Consider the following 26295-nt stretch of genomic DNA (forward strand, 5'->3'; position numbering starts at 1 on the left):
TTTAATTGGTTGTATTTTTCGGATGTTACAGGCATGAAGTGAAAAATTTTCACTGATCATAAGAGTCTCCAATATCTATTTAATCAGAAAGAATTGAATATGAGGCAACGACATTGGCTAGAGTTACTTAAGTACTACGACTGTGAGATACTTTACCACCCCGGTAAAGAAAATGTTGTTGCTGATGCTCTCAGTCGGAAAGTCAATCTTGAAGGAAAGAGGCCGAGAGCGTTGAGAATAGAAGTTGTCTCGACAATTGTGGGGAGTATAAAGAAAGCTCAAGAAGAAGCTTCTAAGAAAAATGACCGAAAGGAGGAACGTTTGGGCAAAACGTTGGTGTTCGGTGTAAACAGTCATGGACTGAAGGTGTTCCAAGATCGGATTTGGATACCTAAGACAGGAGGAGTCAGAGAAATTCTGGTGGAAGAAACTCACAAAACCATGTACTCGATTCATCCTGGTAGCTCTAAAATGTATAGGGACCTGAAACCCTACTACTGGTGGCCGATAATGAAGCTTGATGTTGCAAAGTATGTGGCTGAGTGTGTGACTTGTGCGAGAGTCAAGACATAACATCAGAAACCATACGGGAGTTTAGATCATTTTCCTGTGCCTATGGGTAAGTGGGAACACATTGCTATGGATTTTGTCACTAAACTGTCCAGAACAAAAAGTGGTCACGACATCATTTGGGTGGTCGTTGATCCATTCACTAAGACTGCGCATTTCATAGCGGCCAAGGAGAAATGGTCTATGGATAAGCTTGCAAATTCTTACGTAAAGGAAATTGTGAGGCTACACGGTGTTCCGTTAACGATTGTGTTAGATCGTGACAGCCGTTTCACCTTGCAATTTTGGAAAAGTCTACAAGAGGAATTGGGTACCAAGTTGTGTTTAAGTACAGCTTACCATCTACAGACTGATGGTTAGAGCGAACGGACGATACAAACACTTTAAGATATGCTGAGAGCATATACCCTGGAATTCCAAGGTAATTAGGATGAAGATTTACCTTTGGTAGAATTTTCCTACAATAATAGTTTCCACTCAAGCATAAAGATGGCACCTTATCAAGCTTTGTATGGACAGAAGTGTCGTACGTCGTCTTGTTGGCTTGAGATTGGGGAAAAGCAATTAATGGGACCGGAGATAGTCAATCAAACTGCTAAAAAGTTGAAAATAATTAGGGAATGAATGTTAGCAGCTCAGGATCGTTAAAAGAGCTATGTTGACGACAAGCAAAGACCGATGACTTTTGAAGTTGGAGATTCGGTTTTACTTAAAGTCTCGCCGTGGAAGGGACTTATAAGATTTGGTAAAAGGGGAAAATTAAGTCCAAGGTTTATTGGACCGTTTAAAGTTCTTCAGAGGATTGGGAACCAAGCTTACAAGCTCGAACTACCAGAAGAACTGAATGGAATTCATAACACTTTCCATATGTGTTATTTGAGGAAGTTCACAGGAGAAGTTCCCGACATGATTCCACTTTCAGAGTTGAGAATTGATGAGAACAAAAGACTGATTGAAGAACCAGAGGCAATCGTTGACCGAAAGACTAAGAAGTTGCGACGCAAGATGGTCGAGTTAGTGCTTGTCCGATGGAAACACACGAATGGGCTGAATCTCACATGGGAAACGGAGAGTGACATAATGATTCGCTACCCGCATTTGTTTGTTGATGTGTGATTCCGGGGACGGAATCATTCTAAGGTGGAGAAAATTGTAACGCCTGTGTTTTCGGGCTTGTCATTAAAATCAATGTAATAGACTAGGTAAACCTTTGTAACCCATCTTGAAATAATAAAGATGTATTATCTGAATATTATGTGTTTTATGCTTAATTGTGTCTTAATTAAATAAAGAATAAAATAAGCATCAAATTTAAAGTGTGAGATAAGCCTGATATCTTTGCATAAAGATGTAGTGGTCGAAACATGGATTCCGAATATATAAAGAATGCCGAAATCCGAGTTATAACGAAGAAGTTATGACATATCGAAGTTTTGCGACAGAACCGGCAACGTTGAATGACGTAAAAAGTGAAATTTATGTTAGAGCGATATTTAGCCCTAGTGATCTAAATGAATGTCGTAGATTTCGTTAAACTGAGAGCGTTCATAAAAAGATCGTCCAAATCTGACTTCGTATGAGGAAGTTATGATTTTCTGAAGTTTCGACTTAGCAGTATGCAGCCTGAATACTCGATTTGAGACCGAGCGGTTTTTAGCCGAAACAATCTAAACGAGAATCGAAGATATCGTTAATTGTAGTGAAATGATAAAAAGATAGGCGAAAACGGACGTCGGATGAAGAAGTTATGAATTTATAACGGAGCTTTTTGTCCCAGCCTACTAAAAATAAATAATAAAAATAAATTCAAAATTAGTTGACGGAATCTAAATGAAAGTTATAGAGCGTAGTCTCACCTACGCGGGGGTATAAAGAACATCGAAAACGGAGTTCCTATGAGGATGATATGAATTTTTGAAGTTTATTTAATAATTTCGGTATTTATTTTAAATTAAACATATATGATATTATCCAAAGGGGGGGAGTCAGCGACCCTATCCTCATTATGCCCAACGTAATTTCATTAAAAATATCGGTATTTATTTAATAATTTCGCTATTTATTTTAAATTAAAAATATCCGATATTATCCAAAGGGGAGGAGTCAGCGACCATATCCTCATTACGCCCAACGTAATTCAGGTTTCCACCCCCCTATAAAAAGATGTCGAGTGCAGCCGAGTTCTATTGCTCCATTCTTCCTTCCTCTCGTGCTTTTACCCCGTTTTACGTGCTAGAAATATCCCAAAGCCCCGGTATTAATCCCGAGCCCCGAAGCAAGTCCCGAAGCCCCAAAGATCCCGAGAAGTGCAATTCTCGAGCCACAGCTCTGCCCGCGAGAAGCCCGGTTTTTGTGAAGATCTTCCAGATCTACCGAAGAATACTACTTCTACAAGTTGTAGTGTTGTCCGATCATTTTCTGATCAAGTGAGTGTGTATATTCCTTTTCTTCTAACACATAATTATGAAGTATTTGGTACGAATACGTGTTATCTGTATATTTTGTTGATTATATGTGTGAATGTATATTCACTTTCTTCTAACCCACAGATATGATTTATTCTCTATCAAATATGTGTTATGTGTGTGTGCCTCATCTGTTATGTGGAATATGTATTGATTGAACATGTTATACATGTTTTAAACTATGTATAAAAATATATATTTTTTTATCTACTAATATGTTGGGTAGAACATGGGTAGATAGTTGATGTGTGATAAATAGATGAGAGGCCTCGTTGTTGTTGTTTTTGTTGATCTAGTTATTCAACGGAGTATGGATAACGAACACAAACTCTTTCTAGACAGTCATGTGGAACGCTAGCAGGTTCATAACCTTTAGGTGTTGTGAACGATGTGTTCACCGGTGTACTCTATCCCCCTCATGGTTGCGTTTAGGACATCTATTGTTGAGGAAACCACTTGCAGTAATGTCCGTCCTGATGAAAATCCTAGATTAGGTCCCTTGTAATAATGGTTGTTTTAGGGACGTAAAGTGAGGATAACGGGAATGGGTAATCAGGTTATTGTTGGTTGGTGAAAATTAAATATAATTATTTATTGTGGGTTGAAAAACCTATATGCTCACCAAGCTCCCACGCCTGACCCACTAAGACTTATTTGTATTACAGGAAGTGACGCGAGGGCATATGATAGATGAATCATCAAGTTGTTTTGTTTATGAGCCTGTATATGTATATAACTATTGTATGGCTTGTAACATGTTGTTTATGCTTTTGGTCTGCTTATCGGAAGATGACATCCGGAATATTGTTATATAATGAAAATGCATCTCTTGATGAAATGCTTTGATAAACTTTATTTTATCATATTTTGTTTTGGGAACAAATTTCGCAAATCTTTTAAATCAAAAGGATTTACTCTAAAAATATTTTAAAAGCCTAAATGAAACCGGTCTTTTTTGGCCGAGATTTTCGGGATGTCACATTATGCTACTTTGCATTTTGTTCTTGTGATTCATGCTTACTGTTGTGAACTTATTGAGTTAGGGCCGGAGGGTCCTCCCGAGTGGTGGGACCTGAGGTTCTCCAATGGAACACATTGACTAGAGATTCGTATTGAGTTAGCCTCGAGTGGCTAATGCGATATGTATGGTATTTTGGAGAAGTCACTAAGCTATGTGGTTACCGTGTTATGTGTTATGTGTTTCAGGTACTTCTATAGATCATGGGAAGACGCCGGCCTGATTGTACACACATCAACGATTGATTTATGATTTAGAGGATCCTGGAGTTTTGAAATATGAACAGTTTTTGATATGGGAATAGATAATCTGACATTGTGACATTTTGTGTGTATTTATTAAGTCAAATGGGTTTTTAAATTGAAAAAAAAAAATTGGTTTGAATTTCACATTGTTACACGTGCATTTATAATGAAGTTGCGCTGAGAATCCAAGCAACTCATGGTAAATGTTTTAATCCTTTGAACCAAAATGAGGCATGGCTAAGAAGCCTGTTGCCATGGGGATTTGGGCTGAGAAGCCAAGCAACTTATGGTAAAGGATATGATCCTTTGAAACATAATGAGGCATGGCTAAGAAGCATGTTGCCGTAGGTGTAACACCCTAAATTTTTTATACTTTTTCATAATTTAAAATGTTTTGGCTTTAATAAAATCATTACGGGTATTAACCTACATTTAACAAAAATAGGTCCCACAAAATATTTATGATTAAAGCACTGGGTGTTACCATTAAGCATCATACAACCATACCAAGAAAATATCAATTACATCATAACATGAATAACGAACTTGACAATATCCACTCCATTCTCTACCTCTTAACTTCACACTTCCATCTATCATATTTTCTCATTAAGTGTAACATGACATACATGACATTAACAAGAGATATGTAAGATAATAATGTCTCTTGAGCTACGCGGGTTTGTGACCCAAAACATTTATCACGTTTCATCAAAAACATTTCATCTTTACAAAACATGATTCAAATAGACATTTTCCACAATCCGTTCCCTAGCAAAATATTACATTATTCAAAAAGTAATTCAAATGACATTTCTTTTCACATTCCATTCCTTCTTTCATCAAGGGCTAATTCTGATGTTGAACCGTTGCCATTTTATACTTATGACCTAGCAATATCGCCATGTCTATACCAAGGTGGAAAGAACAAAATCAGTCCCCCAAGGCATCATTTCCATTAGGACATCTATCTTGTGAAGGGGAGGCGCAAACCCCGATAGATTCCTCTATATCCCGTTACAGGGACATCATGGCTGGAGCAATATATTATTTTTGTTATTTTCCAATTCTTTTAATTTTTTTTCATTACTTTCCAATCTCTACATATTGCATACGTTAGTATCAAAATACTCATTTAAACAGTAAAGCATCTATATTTCAAAACATTTCGAACACATTTTCAAAACATTCGATCTCCTAAAACGTTATTTGCTTTCAAAAACATTTTTGCCTTCAAGGCATTCTTTCAAAAAAAAATTTCCAAAAGCATTTAACAATTTCATTTAAAAACATTTCATATATCAAAGCATTAGTATTTCATTATCATAAAATCATTTTGCAATGTACCCCAAAGTGGGAAAAGTCCACATGTACTCACCTTAATCATAAGAAGGCTAGCCAGTCTTGTTTAGCACCTTTCCTTAGTGTGATACTCTCAAACACCACCTATAAAACATGTATAAAAGTAAATAAATAACCAAAATATCCCTACAAGAGTCCTCAAGTTTTCCTTAGCTTTAATAAGATAAATATATGTGTTTAAAAGGTTTCGGAACATAAAAGCGAAAAAAAACGATTTTTGGAATAAAGTTCACTGTAGTGAATGACATTCATGTAATCCATATGGCCATTACTGGAAATATATGGATAAGTACATGATTTTGCAAGACAAAAGAGCCAACAAGCATTTGGAAAAGAGTATTTGAACATAAAAGTGAAAAACAAGGATTTTTCAAGACAACAAGTGACAGATTCGACGAGACAACACTGCCCAATGGCTCTGCCCGATAGCTTTGCGTGATAACCTTCCTTGAGGAGGCATCTTCTCTGACCTAAGTCTCTCACTCTCACTTTCAGCCATTAGCCACCATGCCCACACACTCTCCACTACACCAAAATGGTTCTCTCCGGCTAGGGGAAACCACTCATCTCACACACTGATTTGACTAGATCGTTGGAGCCTACTCCCAGGGCAAAGACCCTGTGGCGGTTATAACGCCTTTGTTGTGATGGAAGCTCGAAGGCTCGCCTGAAGCTCGCAAGTGGCACCACCTCCAGATATTCGATCCATATCCGACACTAAGACTCAATGACCTGAGCTCACATTGCATCATTAGCTACATAGGAATGGTAATTTCAAACTACAAGCAACTTAATAAAGAAAACAATGGAATGGAATCATGCATTCCATAATTAGATGAAAGTAAATAATCAGATGCAACTACTAGTACTTTCAAAAGGGGATATCTTTCATCTTATCTTAATGATGATGGCCTTGAAGAATTGAGGTCAATTCCTTTCGAAATGGGAGGGGATGATCCATGCATGGATCATGAAAGCCTAAAAGGTGGTGGATTATTGACTACTAATGGGCTAGAAGGTGGTTTGGTATCAATGGTTTGATTATGCATGGTAACCCACTTTGGCTTGGGGTTTCATGAAGGCTATGGAAAAAAAAATTAAGTCTTCTTAAGTGCTTAAAACCATTACTTTTTTCTTCATAAAGTCTACTGGCTATTTTTGATACTACTTGTTGGATTAGGGTTACACTTTAATGCTTCTTGTGGCTCCTTAATGGTGCATGGGTGTTTTTTTCATTCTTATGTGTGTTAGACATTTATTTTGTGTTTTTTCATGAGTTTACTTAATTTTCATTTACTAGTTTTGATGAGTAGTTGCTTTGTAATAAAGGCTTCATATAAGCCAAGTTTTTTCATGGAAAAAAGAGATAAACGAAATTTTAATCAAAAGAACTTTGTTTCGCCTTGAATTATTGTTATAGTTCACTATTTTTCATATTTGAGATGTGTTCGTGACTTGAAAAGAATTTAGTCCAATAACTCTTCGATTTCTTTCATCGGTATACAACTTAATAGGTCTTGAGTTGTTACTAATCTATCTATTTCTTTCCATTAGCATATCATTTATGGTTGCTATTTTCTCTTAATTTACCTAAAACCTACCCTACTCACTAAATCAACCCCATACATGTATCAAGTTCACATAAAGGATATAAATTTGACTAAGAGAATTATAGGTCAATCAACTATGACCAATGGATGTGAGAATCAATTGATATAAAACTTGGTGGTGTATTCATAAGAATGGGACAAGAAATAGAAAATAAAAAAAAAAAAGTAAAGTATGATGTTACTTGAGAAGCTAAATTAACGAAGTGTTGAACAGAAGAGACGAATACTCAAGAATCAATGTTGAAGGACACATGCATGATGAGAATTTAATCGATGTTATGTACAATCAATGGTGAAATGAAAAGGTAGAATTCAAGATCCATGAGGAGTAAATATGATGCAATGGATTTTCGTGAAGAAATAAACAAAACAACTTACTACATGATGAGGATTATCTTCTGATTTAACCTTAAGAGAAATTCATTCATTTCTTTTAAGGGGTAGATAACCGAGAAGAATAAAGTTACAAGTAACGATATAATTTGGACCCAAAAAAAATTGAAAGTTGAGTTGAAACAGCTTCATGTGCTTTAGATCTCTTGTCATGGTATGCTTAGACTTGAAGACCCAAGAAATGCGTTAACTTGTGAAATGAGATTATAGGTTTGATGCAACAATTAAACTAAACAAAAGATGATACATGCGATGTCGAGAAGTAGAAATGATTTTAAATGGTATGGTACTTGTTGGTACAAAAGTATAAGATTTAGAGCAATATATATATATATATATATATATATATATATATATATATATATATATATATAGAAGATTGAGTTAACTTATAGGTGAATCTAAAAGGAGAAAATCATTAGTACGGATAAACTGGCAAGATATCTTCAAGGTAAAGTGACATTATTATGATTTAGAAATCAATACCTAAAAAAAAGAAATTATATAAATGAGAGGTCATTACGACTGATTAGACTTTAAGCATAAAACCCAACAACGGGTTAACTACGGTTATAGAAATGGAAATGAAATGGTATGTGTACCATAGTATGTTTTGGCTTGTAAGCCATATGAGATATTAGTATGTGGACCATGAAAATCATATTTTAGCATGCGTTCAGGCTAAGTTGAAAGTGTTATGTTAAGTTTGAGACCTTGATTCCAGAGAAGATAAAAAGGGTAAGACGTAAAGATATTTCGGAAGCTAAGTTTGGGTAATGACTTGCTAATGGAATTAGTAAATATTGGAATATTGGTAATCTGCTTGAGCACGAAGGGACATGCTTAGGAAATATAGGATGCCAAAGTAAGGAAATAGATAGATGTTGGCTTAAAGGTTTCAAGGACCGAATAAGGCTTCTTACATGCCTTAAATTGTGTTTGATCATGATAAGACTATATGTCTAAAAATATTAGATATCATTGTTAACGTATTTTGTTAAAAGATCGAAAAGGGATAAATGTGTAAAAGTGTCCAAGAGAGTTAATAACTTCTAATGAGGTATTAGTAATTATTAGATGGATTGAAATTATGACAAAATGACCAAGGTGATATGACCATCTAGGAAATTGAAGAGAGACTATATGAAACGCTAATGAGATGGCCTAGGATGTAGTTCCAAGGATGGAATCCTTTTAAGAGGTAGATATTTGTAACATCCTAAAATTAAGATAAGATTCTTAAATGAATTAAGTAATTAAATAAAGGATGATTTACATAATTAAATCATTTAAATGATAATCATATCATTAGTTGATATGAAATTTAGAAAGTTAAAGGGTGAAATGTTAACATTTTAAAGTTAAGGGACCAAATATGTTAATTTGGCAAAGTATGTTTGACCAAGGGTTGACTCACCAAAGTTAAATGGATGAGGAAAGATAATATTGTGATGGAAACGGAATCATTATGTCAAACATTAAGTTAAAATAGAAAATAACAGGAATTGGAAAGTTTTGATCATAACATACAACTACAGGTGACAAATCCTATAAAAGGAAGCTTCATCTCACCTCACCTAGCTAGAAAACGTGTGGTAGCATCTAGTTCTCCTCATTTTATGAATTGTTCTTGATTAGAAACCCTTACATGATGTCTTATGAAGCTCTTAACCTAGGGTTTTAACCTCCTTAAGATTTAGCAAGATGGAGCAACAATTAGAAGAATCAAATGCTTGCTAGATATAAACTCTTTTTCTCTTATCTTTATTTTCAAGTTCATCAATGCGGGAAACCCTCAAATTCCCTAGGATATAAACTCTTATTCTTTTATTTTTCCTAACAATCGACCGATCATGATTTCGGTTTCCATGTCACACACTACTACATTGAAACTTCTGAAAATCCTAACTTCCTCACCTAAAATTAGGTTTGGACGTTCTCTATATGCATGCTCTCGATTCTATGACTATTACAGCTTTTTTTATATTTCTTATGCTAGTAATTAACCTATCTAAAATCCACATTTTACAATAGGTAAAGTCGTGTCAGTTTAATCACAAAACTTCGAAGAAGCATAACTTCTTTATACGAAATCCGATTTAAGTGTTCTATATATTTCTGGAAATTATATTGACGTTTTTTACATAGATGGTTATTTTGGCTCGAAAGTAACATATTCTACTTTGTATTTCATAATAATTTCTTAATAGTACAATCTACGTAAGTAGTAAAAAATGGGTATTATAATGATAAAAGCTATCTTGGTTGCAAGACTACTATAGATACTTAACGGTTGGAATAACAACTTACATAGATGTACACTTATTGGTTTGAAGAACTTATGTTCATATATATAATGAGTATTTGGAAAAGCATTATATGGAAATCATATATATTTATTGACCATATATTTAGCTATGTACCTAATTTATATCGTGTTGTCAAGGTTACTCACTAAGTTCGTTGTAGCTTATCATTTTCTTTTGTGTTTCTTCGGGTTTAAGTACGTTCATGGTAAGGTTCAAAGATGGTACTGTCCGAATTGGATCCCTACATGAGATTATTTTAAAATCATTTTGATAACTTCTACATCGATTTGTTAATATGAGTGTACACGATATTGTTGTATCGATTTAAAAAGCCAGGTGATACATAGTCCAATTATAGCCTTTCATACAATACTATAGTCTAACTATAGAATTTCATACGATGTCATTGTCTAACTATAGTTATTCAGATAATGTTATAGTCTAACTATAGTCTATCATACAATTATATGGTCTAGCTATAGTCTTTCAGTTACACATACATTATACCACACGAAGGACATATAATGTCACACATAGTATAGTGATAAACCTCACCTAAAGCTAGAAGTACATGTCCCCCAGGAACACTCCTTAAATGATCAACTAACATGAACCACCACCATACAAAGCATCTTAGTAACCATTACTAATCAGAGGTCCAATCTCGGTTTAAATCTTCATATCAAATAAAGTTTGACCAAAATTCAAACTGGTCAAAAAGTTGACGGTCAATGGTCAAACTTAACGGGGTCAACACATCGTAACATCTACAATCCAAAATATTTGTGAACCAAACCAAACTCCATGTTGTGACCAAGCATTGGTCACATCACGTTTCATGGGAAGAAAAGCTACTTCTATTAAGTGCTTAATCCTTTAGGTCAGAGGCTATAACCTTCCAAAAGCCTTATAGGGAAGTTCTTAATGGATAAAAATCCTAACTGTATCCACATGCAAGTCTATAATAAAGAAAGCACTAACCCTAGAATCCAAAATAAAAATAAGCTAAAAAAGACTTAGGCATTTCATGTATAGTTTAAAGAGACCTCATGAATGTTCTCTTTTCACCTCAAAGGGCCCAAAAATGTCCTGCAAACACCTTATTAACATGAAGTTTCTCAAAATCCATAGAATATCAAGTAAACAGGACCAAAATACACCAAAACAACTCCAAACTCTATATCTAAGATGAAAACACATAAGATGGACCAAATTGTTTAATGAAAATAAAGTTACAATGACTATCATTGTGCCACAAAAAATATGCAATACAACTTTAAGCATATAATACCTAAGTGGGAGATTGTTACTATTTTCATGTGTGTGTGTGTGTGTCTATATATATATATATATATATATATATATATATATATATATATATATATATATATATATATATATATATATATATATGTGTGTGTGTGTGTGTGTGTGTATGTGTGTGTACACAAGGCTATTCAATATCATCAATGAATCTCATAAATTAGTGTTTAATGTGGGCTTTAAACCTCTCTCTCTCTCTATATATATATATATATATATATATATATATATATATATATATATATATATATATATAAACTTATATATATATATGTGTGTGTGTGTGTACACAAGGCTATTCAATATCATCAATGAATCTCATAAATTAGTGTTTAATGTGGGCTTTAAGCCTATATATATATATATATATATATATATATATATATATATATATATATATATATATATATATATATATATATAATGTGGATGACATATATTATGTGGTCGTAGGTACAATTCTGGAACAATAGATAAAAAAAATTTGAATTACTATGATACGTTGATCTATGATATTACGATGAAATAACATGTACCATATAATCACATCATAAGGTTATTTTAGTCAATTAAACAAGATTTATAAAAGGAAATTTTCGGATTTTAAGAGATAATTAATTCTTTTAATTTAAAAATCTAATTATTTGAATTTTGCTTCTTAATTTCAAATATGCTGACATAATATATTTTGTTTATAAGTATGGTGTGCATTCTTAAAGAATATGCTTATGAATATGAAATCAAAATTTTCTTCTAAAAATTTCATTATTTGTATAATGTAATACACAAACATTCTTTAAACTAATAATATATCAAACAATTAAATTCTATGAACCGGTCTACATTAAAAGACCGAAAACCCATAAAAAGATTAATGATTTCTATTATGCACTAGTTGTGTGATCCGTATACGATACGGGTTGATTAAAACAAAATGTCAAATACGGATGATTAAACGGGAAGTTTATTTGAATTTGAAATTTGAAATAAGTAAAAATTATGAAAAAAAACTAACAAAAAAAATAATTAAAATTATGTATTTAGTTGTTAGACTCGTGTACTAAACGTGTTAATTATAACATAATGTTAAATACGAAGGTTTAAACTATAAATTTATTTAAAATTGAAATTGAAGTTTGAAGTTTGAAATTTGAAATTTGAAATTAATATAATCATTATGATATGTTTAATTTATGGAACTAAATTAATGATATATTGAAAAATAAAAAATGAAGTAAATGACAAGTGGAAAACAAATATCTCAAAATTATGACAAAATGATATATGACATAATACATACCAGAATGACATGTTGTAACATCTATAAAATTCAAACCAATTTAAAACTTCTTAAATCATTCAAAAAGAATAAGTTTTACAAATTTGTTTTTGAAATGGTTTCATGCCAGAGTATCCCGGAATCAAATCATAAAAATATAAGAAGGCGCACGATCACGTCTTCGCCTTCCCGCGACCATCAGAAGTACCTGAAACATAATCAACAACCGTAAGCCCGAAGCTTAGTGAGTTCCCCTAAAATACCAACGCCATACAAATCATATCCATATCACACAAACAAACAACATTTATAATGAGCCATCGGCCTGACTGGATCGCCTCCCATTGCCATCCGTTTATCTGGAATGCTCTCCGAGCCATTGGCACGTCTAGACCCCCTCTAAGGGCCTTCAGCCTATGTGGACCGCTCGCCGGGACTTCGGCTTGACTAGTACGCCCTAACCGGGTCTACAGTCTATCTGGTCCACCCTAGGTATATTATCCTAGAACACAAAGCATGACCACCTCAACCCAACCCCCTAACAAACAATCATGTGCACATAAATATCATACGCTAGCATATATAAGATTCAAACTGATCTAACAAATCACTAATCATGGCATCATCCTACATCCCAAGATACTGACCTAACAGGTCACTAATAGAGCATCATCCTATATACCAGGATACCGACCTAACAAGTCACTAGCATAGCATCACCCTATATACCAGGATACCGACCTAACATGTCACTAACATATCAATCATGCAACAAACCCGGATACAAATCCGAAAGGGTCGGCATTCATGCCTCCGACCTTGTTAATATAGTGAGAACAACTCACCTCTCAATTTTGATCAGAACTGAAATGTCAAACTCCTGAGATACAACTCCAAACACCAATACCTACACCCACCATTGATCCCATTCCATAAATACACAATTTACCAAAATACCCTCGGAAGTAAAACTGGTCAACCCTTAGTCAAAGTCAAAGTCAATGGTCAAGGTCAACAGTCCATGCTGACCCAACTCCTTGAATGTAGCCCATTGACTCGTCGAGTTCCTCCATGACTCGAGAAATCATAAACACCCTAGTTGACTCCCGGAGTTTCCAAACAATTCGTTGAGTTAATACTGTGTCTAAATGTCAAGAAAACCCTATCTAACTCGTCGAGTCATCTCACTGACTTGCTGAGTCCATGCAAAAACCAAAAATGGCCAATCTTCATATGACTCGTTGAGTTAACCATGCAACTCGTCGAGTCCCTTCATTCCATTTCTAATTCTGACGTTTTTAAGCTACCCCAAAGCTCCAAATTGTAGATCTAGCCTCCTAGAGCATGGTTTTCACATAAAGTTGCAAACTTTACATGCATGCAAGTGTTGGGTTATGAGCATTCTAACACTCCTAAGTGTACATGTAACCCTAAATACCTTGGATCTATGTTTTCTCTATTATACATGCAAATATGAACATCCAAGGTATTATCCTAATCTAGCATACAAAATAATGGATATAACAAGATAGAATACATACCTCTTTGATAGTGCTTGTCTTCATGAAGCTTGAGTGCCTAGTGCCCCAAGTGTGACACCTCAAATGGTTCACACAACACCATAAGCACTTGGAATGACTTAGAGAGAAATTAGAACACTTCATGAAATCGTCTAGCCCTCATACACACACATAGTCACGATTTCTTGAGCCATGGGTTTCTTTTATATGGTGGCTATTAGGGTTACACCATGTAACTCATGACTTTACCCATTCCTTATGCTCCATGGATTTTAACCTCCATGGAGTATCCATGGGTCACCCCATGGACTTAGTCCAACATAAGGAATCTTGGATCACAAGCCCACATATATAAGAATGAATGATTTACACAATCAACCCATATATTTAATTAGTCTCCTTTTGATCACTTAATTAATTCCAAATTAATTCTTGATCAATACTAATTAAATAACCTTATTAATATATTAGAACTTATAATATATTAACAAACCTTAAGTGTTATTTCTCTCATTTTAGTCTATCCAAGTGCATGATGCCATGCAACCCAAATGGACCATGCCGGGTCGGGTCAAGTCTTACCAAATATAGTTATGGACTTAGACATTAATCCAACAGTCTCCCACTTGGATAAGTCTAAAACTATTATTGCGTATGACTTCAGGAACCAACTGGCAATCGTAGCTCTCAAAAGCTTTTGTCGAACTCTGACCTTGTAGATGAACTCTGATCTTGTCTAAGGGATCATATATTCCTCCATTCTAGATATCATCTGGACTGAGACATGGATTATAATCATTCTCTCTGTCCATTAGTTGTTTCCCGATTTCCGATTTATGACGACTGACTAATTGAACAAATCAAATCAGTCCTGGCCCGGCCGAGCACTTCCATTTGTCATCATCAAATCATCGAGGGGCCCACAGATATCGGTTTTATCCCGAAGGTAAAAGGAATGGATAAACTTCAACTCATATGGCTTGTTCTACTACTTGTTGAATCATACACAAAGACACGTTTTATAACATCGAGTTACCAATGCGTTTTGTGTAATCAATGTACTATCAACTCATAGTAACAACTCATATCTCTAGGTTTGAAGAATATAAGATATTATCGTCTCATGATCACTCGTGATAAAACCCATGAAGTGATTCCAATGAGCGCGGGTTGAATCCAATACTCAGAACTTATGAGCACTCATGAGTGTTGTAGCCATTTTTCCAACAACTTAGACCTCTACAAGCCAACCCATGACAGTCTTAATTCATATCTACTTCCAACATATGACCGACTGTGGATGGTTTGAATAACGTAGTCATTCCGGAAGAATAACCTAGTTTATTCGGGAAGTCAAAACATGCAAAGTGAAACACAATAATAATTGAATCCAATATTGTCTCAGAACTTATGAATATAAATAAAACACCTTTTATTTATCACCATATGATTACACATTATTTATTGTATATTGTTTCAGCTATCAACATTATTCTTGAATTTAAAACAATAGTTGTCCCATGCTCCAAGCATGCACACTATGTTTTCTAAACACTAGCCATGCCATACACCAAGTATGCATACTATGTTTGTCTATGATCTTTACTTTGTGAACTAGATCAATTGAACATAACTTCAATGATTCTCTTTTCACACTCCCAAATCCTTACTGCAAATGCAAGAATTCCAAATTCATGTCATTTACTGAAATCTGTTAGATTCTAAACTTATATGCATTGATCCTCTTGTAATGATTATGCACAAAGTCAGAAAGACTTGAAAACAATCATTACAGAGTATTCCAAAGGAGATCAACTCCTTAGAAACATCCTTCTTGCATTAAGTTTCCTAATCTTAAACAGATTGGAAAAATTCTAACTTTGAAACATTTCCAGATTCCATTTTGACTATCACTTCACATAAAGACTAAACCAGTCTTTTGCTATAACATTTCCATTTCTATTTGCCAAGTTCTCATAATTCAGATTATGAAAAGGGATGTCGTAATCATAATCGAATTTAAGAACGCAAATAATGGACCCATATACAGAATTTCCTTATGTTGAGCCATTCCAACATGAAATTCATATATATCCTTGACTAAATGATTAAAACCTCATGATCTAAGCTTATAGATTTGAGATGAAGTATAATTTCCTCTCCCTTAATTATAGCAAAACAACTTTTCCCAATTGAAACATTTTGTTTTCTATAATTAACATTGCTAGCTTGCAATACTTATCGTAATTATCATGCTCCCACTAACATGATGATTATTAGCATAACACTTATGCTCCCACTAGCTTTGACATGTACTCAGAAATCACTGGACTTCTAGAAATCAATACTTTATTGACTTTCTTACCAAAGTTCAGATTTCTGATACTAGATTGTTTTGATAAGACTTTATCAAAAACATACACCTTCCCTTAGATAGCACACTTTTGTGTCTAAACAATTATGAAGAGGGATGCCGTAATCATAATGGTTAGACCTTTTTGCTACTTCTCACAAGTCCAGGTTAGTGTGCCGGTAAACCACACACTCTCCACTAACGACTTTGAGAATGCAAAATATCACATTTGCTATCTAGCTAAATTCTACTTAGTGAAAGTGTTTCCTCACCATCATTTTCATGAATCGGAGAGAAACTTTATGACACTTAGATTTAATGGTGTATGTGTTCTTATCCATGTGAATTGTCAAAACCATAGTCACAAGACAAGGATAATGACAAATCCAAACTCATATGGACTGAACTCAATCTTAATTTCTTGCCACCTGGTAGCTCAAGGGCCTACCATTGCTTCCAAGTTGTTATGCAACACATTGAGAACTCTAAGAACTCATATGCAAAGCCAACTTTAACTGGAATGGGCACAGAATATGTCAACACGATAGGTTATAAACCTTAAATCGTGTGCTAGTGAAGAACTTTAGGTTTCATTCTTGATTAGTTCTTGAGACTTTCAAGACCTTTAAGACTCCCACTGTCCTCTTGACCTATAAGACTCCCTTGTCAAACATCCAAGAGATAGTGTGGATTCTAATCAAGACAAACACTTCACACAATTGGCCGAAGTTGGTCTTTGTTTTATCCAAAACATCACAACTTACCAATTTCAAATGTACAAGAGTAGAAGACTTTTACTCTTACATTTGTCAAGTGTTTTAAACCTTCTTTAAGACATGTCACTCAAATTACAATCTTGGAGTATGACTCTAAGACTTGTATTGGAACGAAGTATGACTCATCTTCTTGATTTAACCATTTCAACAATTCAAGATCCCTTCTTCTTAGTCATAAGAATGCACTAAGACTTCCTTAGAGAACTAATTTTGATATGGTTTCTTAATCATTAAGATGATCACAAAACTGATACTAAAGTACTCTCCCATCTTTTCAGGTTTGAGAAACTTTTATCCTTCTGCCTAATTTGATTCTACTTATTCGCTCTGCCTTACATTGGAACCCTTTCCAATGTCTCAGAGTTACACTTAAGCTTGTAAGTATAATCATATTTACTGAGCTTTAGTAAACTATGACGAATAGCCTTATATCTTTTGTGGTGGACTTAATCAGTGCACATGACTATGTACTCGATCCCTTAGTCCATTACTTGACTCACACATCCATGTGAACAAGTAATTAGTCTTAATTTTTCCAATACTTGAAAGTTCTCATTCATCATGCTATACAACTTGCATGATTCCAAGTCCCGGTCCAATTGAGACTTGGTGATGAGAATCTTTCCTTTATTTGATAAATTTAGTCATTACCACAAATGAAAGAATCAATTTCATATTTCCACTCTTGCTATTAATGGAATCATATAAGCAACAATTTTTCCTCAAACGCCATTGTAAGGATATTTTAAAATAAATAAAATCAAAATTTTTCTTTTTTATTTTAAAACTATGCGGAAAAACTTATCCTTACAATCCATATGAAAACTTGTTGTTATCTATTCCTTAGCAATATCTCATAACTCCTAAGAAGTAGCTCAAGAATCCGATTTTCAAACTACGCGATAGAAATCCATCTACGCGATCAGATTCAGCATATTCTTTCTTTGAGTTCCTTTACTTTTCTTTGATTCTTAAAACATTACCATGTGACCCAGTCACATCATGTATCAGGAATCTCAGAATAGAAACTTAACAGAGTTAGATAGTGGATTTTACCTGAAGTAGAGTCAAACTTATTGACTTTAACATCCTTAGGTAAATTAGGCAGCTTCGCAACTAATGACCCTTCCTTTTGGCAATATAAACATATGGACCCTTTGATAATAGTACACGGGACTATCACAGGCTTAGCATTTCTCTTTACCATTTGTTCAACCGAGTTGACTATGGCCGATCCCTTTCCATTGGGAAGAGAATGCTTTTTTCTGTATTTCCAGTGTCACCATTGTCAATGTCCATAAAGTTTCAGGAAGTTGATCTTAACAATAGATAAGATCATTAAGGGTCTTGTCATAGTCTATTTCATAGGTATTCCAAAAGAACTCACTATGTGACTTAGAAAGTAGTTGAACCACCAACTTTCTCAAGACTTTGACACCCAACTCTCCCGGCTTGTCAATATGTGACTATATCTCCAAAATGTGATCACACCAAGACCTTGCCTTGCCAATAGGGCTTGAGTGACCTTAAACTTTTCAAGAACTTGTGGGTTAGGGAGAATAATTGGAGGAGGAGAAAGAAGTATGATATCCATGGGACATCATCTTCATTAGGAAAGCTTGTTTCAAGAGATTTGGGAAGATCATAAATGTCTAAACCAGACATGTTATGGGAGGTATTCAAGATAGTTGATCTTAAGTCCTTAATATGACACCCAATATGAAATATTAAGGCTAGGACCCAACAAACTATTTTATAACTTAGAAGAGGTATGCCGTAATCCAAGCTATAAAACAATTTGAAGGTAGGTGAATAACGATTCACCAATTTCCACCAAGATAAACGAAGTGTATTATTAGGTTTTAATTGGATTTGAAACTCCTAGATCTTTTGAGATTCATTGAACTGTTCAATGGCATGTTTCAATCTCGAGTGTGCCCTTCAGGTTTTGTGACTGGGATGCCGAGGATCACAAAACAAGGTGTGAAGTAACCATGCAGATTACTTGGTACCCTTAAGTGTTTACCCCTCAATCGATGTGCCGGTTAACCACACACGCTCCATCGATACTATGATAAACATTAAGTTACCCTTTGCCTACCTTGTTAAATACGAGTTAGTGTGTCGGTTAACCACACACGCTCCACTAACCGACTTAAACAAACTGCAAAGTGTAATTTCATGGATTAGCACCTTATTCACATTTTCCTAAGTAACTAAGATTGGGAATTATTAAGAGTTTAGTTACTTAGTATTTATCATTAATACTTTTAATGAAGGGAGAATTATAGTCATGTCAAACCCGTTCGGCTAACGACCCTCCACCAGTCAAGCAAGCGGTGGGTGAGAGTGGACACCCATTAAGTTGCCATTTTATAGGCAACAACCTTATACCCACCTTATAGACCGGCTTCGTGAATGAGGCGTACTAGCGGTAAGACCGACTTTACTCTTATACATATATATATATATATATATATATATATATATATATATATATATATATATATATATATATATATATATTATTAACTTATAATATTATAAAGTATAAGGGTTGAATTTTAACTTTTAAAATTCTAAGGGCTAACTTGGAATTAAAGTATTCATAAGAGAAAACTTTACAAATTCCAAAACTTGAGGGCAAGTTTTGAAACTATTAACTTATGTGTTTAAAGTAGTTTTAATCCAAAAACTCTTCAAGTTCCATAACTTGAGGACAAATTATGGAAGACTTTAAACTAATAAAGAATTAACTTTTTCTTTATTTTATAACTTATGAAATTAATTATGGTTACATATTTTTATTTATTTATTTATTAATGAAGTGACTCTTGAACCTCCATAACTTAAGGACAAGACTCTTCATCTTTTGTAACCATTGCCAACTTTTATGAGTTTTATGAGTCTTTAATGTGACTCTTCATGTAACTTGAGGATAAGTTACACAAACACATTTTATACTCAACTCTTAGATTAAAATGGATTGAAAACAACTATTTCAATTAACTTTTCTATTAATCTAAGCAACTCATAAGAACAAGATAATTCAAATCAAACTTTTTCATGTAATTAGTCTAACCTTTAAACTAATACAAAACATGAATCTATTGACAATTATCTTTGAAAATGGATTAGCATGAACATTACCACATTAAAAAACAAGTTTATAAGTTCAAAAAACAACTTAGGGTAATGTTCCTAGTCCATTTCTAGCCAAAAACCTCGAAGATATGCTGTCTGGGGTCCAACTCGTCGAGTGCATGAACACAACTCGGCGAGTTGGATGCATTTTGCCTTGGACTCGTCGAGTCCCTTCATGGACTCGGCGAGTCAGCTGGGCTGACAACATCAAAACTCGATTTTTCAGCTTATATTGCAGGTATAACAAGAAAACAAGCCTAGGCTCTGATACCACTGTTGGTTAGAGCATTCTAACACTCCTAAGTGTACATGCAACCCTAAATACCTTGGATCTATGTTTTCTCTATTATACATGCAAATATGAACATCCAAGGTATTATCCTAATCTAGTATACAAAATAATGGATATAACAAGATGGAATGCATACCTCTTTGATAGTGCTTGTCTTCATGAAGCTTGAGTGCCTAGTGCCCCAAGTGTGACACCTCAAATGGTTCACACAACACCATAAGCACTTGGAATGACTTAGAGAGAAATTAGAACACTTCATGAAATCATCTAGCCCTCATACACACACATAGTCACGATTTCTTGAGCCATGGGTTTCTTTTATATGGTGGCTATTAGGGTTACACCATGTAACTCATGACTTTACCCATTCCTTATGCTCCATGGATTTTAACCTCCATGGAGTATCCATGGGTCACCCCATGGACTTAGTCCAACATAAGGAATCTTGGATCACAAGCCCACATATATAAGAATGAATGATTTACACAATCAACCCATATATTTAATTAGTCTCCTTTTGATCACTTAATTAATTCCAAATTAATTCTTGATCAATACTAATTAAATAACCTTATTAATATATTAGAACTTATAATATATTAACAAACCTTAAGTGTTATTTCTCTCATTTTAGTCTATCCAAGTGCATGATGCCATGCAACCCAAATGGACCATGCCGGGTCGGGTCAAGTCTTACCAATTATAGTTATGGACTTAGACATTAATCCAACAGCAAGGTCTTAAATGCCAAAACCAAGATAAGGAGGAAGTTTTCGGTAAGGAGAAGGCTATAACTTGCTAATGACTAGAACTTTATGACTATAAGGGGCTAGAGGTGTCTAGATCTAAAGTTACAACTTCAGATCATGCCTAAAACCAAAAATAAATCTGCAAAAAACTAGAAATAGCCATGAAGAGATCTACCTAGAGAAAAGTCAATGTAACAACTTGTTACCTTCAAGATGATGCTAAGATGAAGTAGAAACCAGATCCACAAGCTTCTCCTTGCCCCAAACTCCTTAGACTTCAATCTCTCTTCACAAAATCCACATTCCAAGATTCTTAACACATAAAAATGGAGAGTAGGCATGATTAGGGTTTTCTAAGCTCAAGGGGGGCCGGTAAGGGAGGTAGAGGTAGGCTAAAGACCCTTTAAATAGGGTGTAAAACCCTATAAATTCGAGTTTTCTCATTCAACACCTACTTGTCGAGTTGGGGTCCTCCAACTCGTCGAGTAGACCTCATAAATTACATAGGCTGACTAATCTCTACACGACTAGTTGGCGCCTCTAACACGTCGAGTGGGCTTCTTTAATTGTATGAAATCCCTAAAATCTCATTCCTGGAAATCAGGATGTTACAACTCTCCCTCACTTAAACTAGGCTTCATCCTCAAAGTTTGTTGTAGTGGACAAATCCGAATAATGCTCTCGCATCCCAGCCTCTAGCTCTCAAGTCTACTCGAATCCCCTTCGATGTTGCCACTTTTACCTTTAATACAGGTATTTCCTTGCTATGCAGAGCCTTTACCTTTCTTTCCCAAACGGCCACCGGCCTCTCGACATAGTTCAAGCGCTCATCATCCTAAAGCGGATCACACCCTGAAATCTAAAATTCTTACCAAAACAAAACCATGTATGTTGTTGTCGATAATTCTTTGCTGGAAATAGATTATGTATTCTTTCAAGGGAAAGCTCATTCAATGACTGGATTTCCAGGGATAACACGAACCACAGGAGGCAAACTGGGAGATGAACCCTTTTTTGTGCTGACAGGATAAAGCTTCCTTCAACTCCCGAACCTACATACAGTAGCAGCCAACTGCTAGCGCATAACCACAAACACCCATAACTTTCCCGATTAGCCACAGGCTAGAATATCAATGTGTCGAGTCCAATCAACCACCAGATTGAAATTCTCAGTGTCTGTTGGTGCACCGCCTCAATCCTATTGCTCCCCAAGAGTTTCATGCTTATTACTTAAATTTGGCCTGCACCAGGTCTCTTGGCATACTGCATAGAGCAGGACGGCCGCAACCCTCCCAACTACAATGTGTCGCTATAGACAATCCAAAGATAGATCTAACCCGGTTCCTAGAACCTGTAAGATAAGGACATTCTAACCCAGCAAACCTCGATTTCACCATCGATAACATCACTCCTTTTCGCCTGAAACTTGCAACTCGCACTACAAACCAAAAGATTCCCCATTTACCTCACGGACTTGTAGAATGCATGCTTCACATGGACACATTTGCGATTCTAAATGTAGTTTTCAACTATCAGCCATTCCGAAATGTCCCTCCACGAATACACATGTTACACCAAAACCTTCGCATACCCTTGAATTTATGTCACGTCTTTACCAACCTTGAAGGTGACGAAAGAAGATCATCAACCCAAGAACTTACGCATTTCATCTGATCCCTAACAACAACTTGCGAACAATCAGGAATACAAGGAAAACATTACATAGATTCAATTTGATAACCGACTAACACTCCCAATGGCCCTTGACCATTCCCTATCCAAACCAACTAATTAGTGAGTCTTCTGATCTCCATCAACGTACCAATACTAGGAGTATTGCAAAGAGATTAAATGATCAATCATGGCCATTTGGCCTACAACCCATGACTGGAATGCCCCTACCATGTCCTCAGTTCATGGCTGAAATGCTCTTGATCTCATATTGACCTTGTTGGTATTACATTGCTTGTCCATCCCCATGAGTCTTAGAAATACTCTCCTCCTTTTACTGCCTTGAGGGGACCTAAACATTGTCCCAAAAAACACCAAACAAGCATCACAATACAGAAATCCTACCATACACGATTTCCTTATAGAACAAATTTTTTCCCAAGAGTTTTCAGGCTCTCCTACATGACCACCGATATTCCCTAAGGGAACTCCTTATGTGATAAATAGGAAGCATAACTAACATACAGTTCTATAGGTTATTATCACAAAGCAACACGCTAAATACCAGGAGACAAACCTATTGATTACTACAGCATAGCAGCACAATCAAGACCTTAACATATTTCTAAAAGAATACATATAGAGTCTTCAACATGATTAGACTACCTCACTATACCTTCAGCCTATCTGGACCACTCTCAGAACCTTCAGCATATCTAGACCACCTCTTTGGGCCTTCAGCCTGTCTGGACCATTCTCCGGGCCTTCAGCCTGATTGGTACGCCCCACTGGCCTTCAATCTATCTGGACCGCCCTAGGTCTGTTGATCAAAACCCTGGACCCATCCCGGTGCCCTCTCCCATATAACCAACTCTCCCTACTTGGGGTTTCAAACTCTTGATGTAATCCACATGCTATAATCCCGACCTAACCATGCCTACAAACCGATCCAACCCTAATGCTACCTTGAAATCCAAAAGAAAAAAACGGAGGGTCACCCCATCAATAAAAGTAGACACCCACATCACCGATCAAAACAAGATCCCATACTTGATTGAGAATGCACGAATCCTACCCGCACAAAACTAGTGCAAGAAGACTTCTAACTCAACAGTTGCCAAACCCAAGTATGATATAAATAAGAAATTCCAATCTACTACTGAGGGTGAACTTACCTAAGAACCAAGGGAAACATAAACACACTCCACTAGAGAGGTTCGCAGATCAATGTCCATCCATCAAATCTAAAACAGCAATCCGATCAACAACTGTTAAAACATTAAATGCCTGACACTCAATCTGAGAATTTCCAATTCCCCCCGCCCCCTAGGGGTCTAACTACCAACCACTAGTTAAAAAACAACTCAAGCATAGCAGAAAGTCAACCTGGGAATATGTTACCTAGCTTGCCTCACAAGATAGACATGAAACATTGACTCACCTGTGCTTACCAACACTGAAATACTGCTACCAACCCCTGTGACTAACGGACCCCTAGCTGGAAATATAACCTGACCCTAGATCACAAGCATGCTCACTTCTATGGACTCAGAAAAAGCTATAATGGTACAACACTTTCCATATATGATAAAATTCCAATCCATCAATCAACCATCCGACTTCTCATCCATTAATGAATCACTAAACTCTAACTACCTATAATCCTTTGATAGTAAAATTCTCCTGACACTTCCAATGACCTAACGACTCTTGAAGTTCCGCAACACATAGATCAGACAAAACACATAGCTATCATGAAATCACCGCTTATCCATACTCAACAATATTCCAAAACAAGGGAAATACCGATCAAGGAAAATTTGACCATAATAATATTACAGAATGGAGTTTCCAACTAGATAACAAAGATTTCTTGTGGCTCGACTTTGACCTCCTGAGGAACAATGACCATTGGAATCTAAATTCCTTCCATCCATAAAGTAGGGTAGTTGGACCTGAAACGGCCAGGCTGGTGACAGTGAAAGTGTATTTGATCCTTCTTGCAATCCCATTTCAAATGCCCTATCTCTCCGCACTTGAAACACCTGAACTTGTGGCAAGAAAATTTTAGGGTTCCCCCACACTTTCCACACACCTCCTGATCCTCCTGACTTATAGTACCTAGGTCCAGGGTCGGCCCATGGGCCTGGGCAAGCTGGGCGACCTCCTCGGGCCCCCATTTTATATTTATTATATTAATTATATAGAATTAGCCCATTACTCAAGACCAATACTTATTCTGATAAGGTCCACCCAAAAAGAAAGTGGAAGAAAGCGGGAGGAAGGAAAGATGTAGCGACTGGGAATTAGCGTGCGAGATATGTCCAACATCCAAGGCAACATGGTGCAGTTAATCTTCAATGAAACAATCAATTTCTATGTAGAATCGAAACGTTTTCTCCAGATTTTAAGGTAAGCAACGGTCTCAAATAGTCAGATTTCTTCTATTACTTCTTCAATTTCAATTATATCGATCTCTTAGTTCTTCTCCAGTTCATCTTTTCTAATTTCGGAATTAGCCAATCAGGGCATCTGATTTAGTGATTTTGATTCTACAAACGACATTCAACATTCAATTGAGTTAGTGTATTCGACTGTTTAGGACTTCTCCTTCACGATTCCTACTGATTTCCAATTTTCTTCCCACAAGAATCCCTGATTGTGATTCTTCTTTGGTTGTTCCTTCTTTTTTTTTGTAAGTTCTACTTTTTAGCATTAGAATTTCTTATTTTTCTATTTTTTTTGTGAATCTGATCTTCAAAATTTTATGCTATGTAGGCTGTTGTAGAATCTGATAATCCAGGAATATGAATGACTTTCTGCTAATCTATAAGTAGCCTCTCGTTTTTTAGAGATATTTTGTTATTCATTTGCTTAATTTCAGTTGTTTAATGCTAATCTTTTTAATCTGATTTCTTTTTTTTTCTTCAGAATTTTTTGTTGTAACTATGGGGCGGTGGGGCTTTTTCAATTGGCAATTGCTTAGAGGTTATTCACAGGCTCACAGCATTAGCAATTCAGCATCATTAGCAATCAACAGTAGGTACAAAAAAACTCTTCTTTTATTATTTTTTAATTGTATGTTTGCTTGTTGGTTGCCTTTTATCACTCTATTGAATATGCATCCTAGAAAGTATATGCGTGGAAGTGAAAAACAAAAGAAGAAACAAAAAAATTAACAAGATAATGAAACTCAAAAAGGGTCTATGCATAAGT

The sequence above is a fragment of the Lactuca saligna genome, chromosome 9, assembly GCF_052625555.1.
Source record: "Lactuca saligna cultivar CGN05327 chromosome 9, ASM5262555v1, whole genome shotgun sequence".
Classification (NCBI taxonomy): domain Eukaryota; kingdom Viridiplantae; phylum Streptophyta; class Magnoliopsida; order Asterales; family Asteraceae; genus Lactuca; species Lactuca saligna.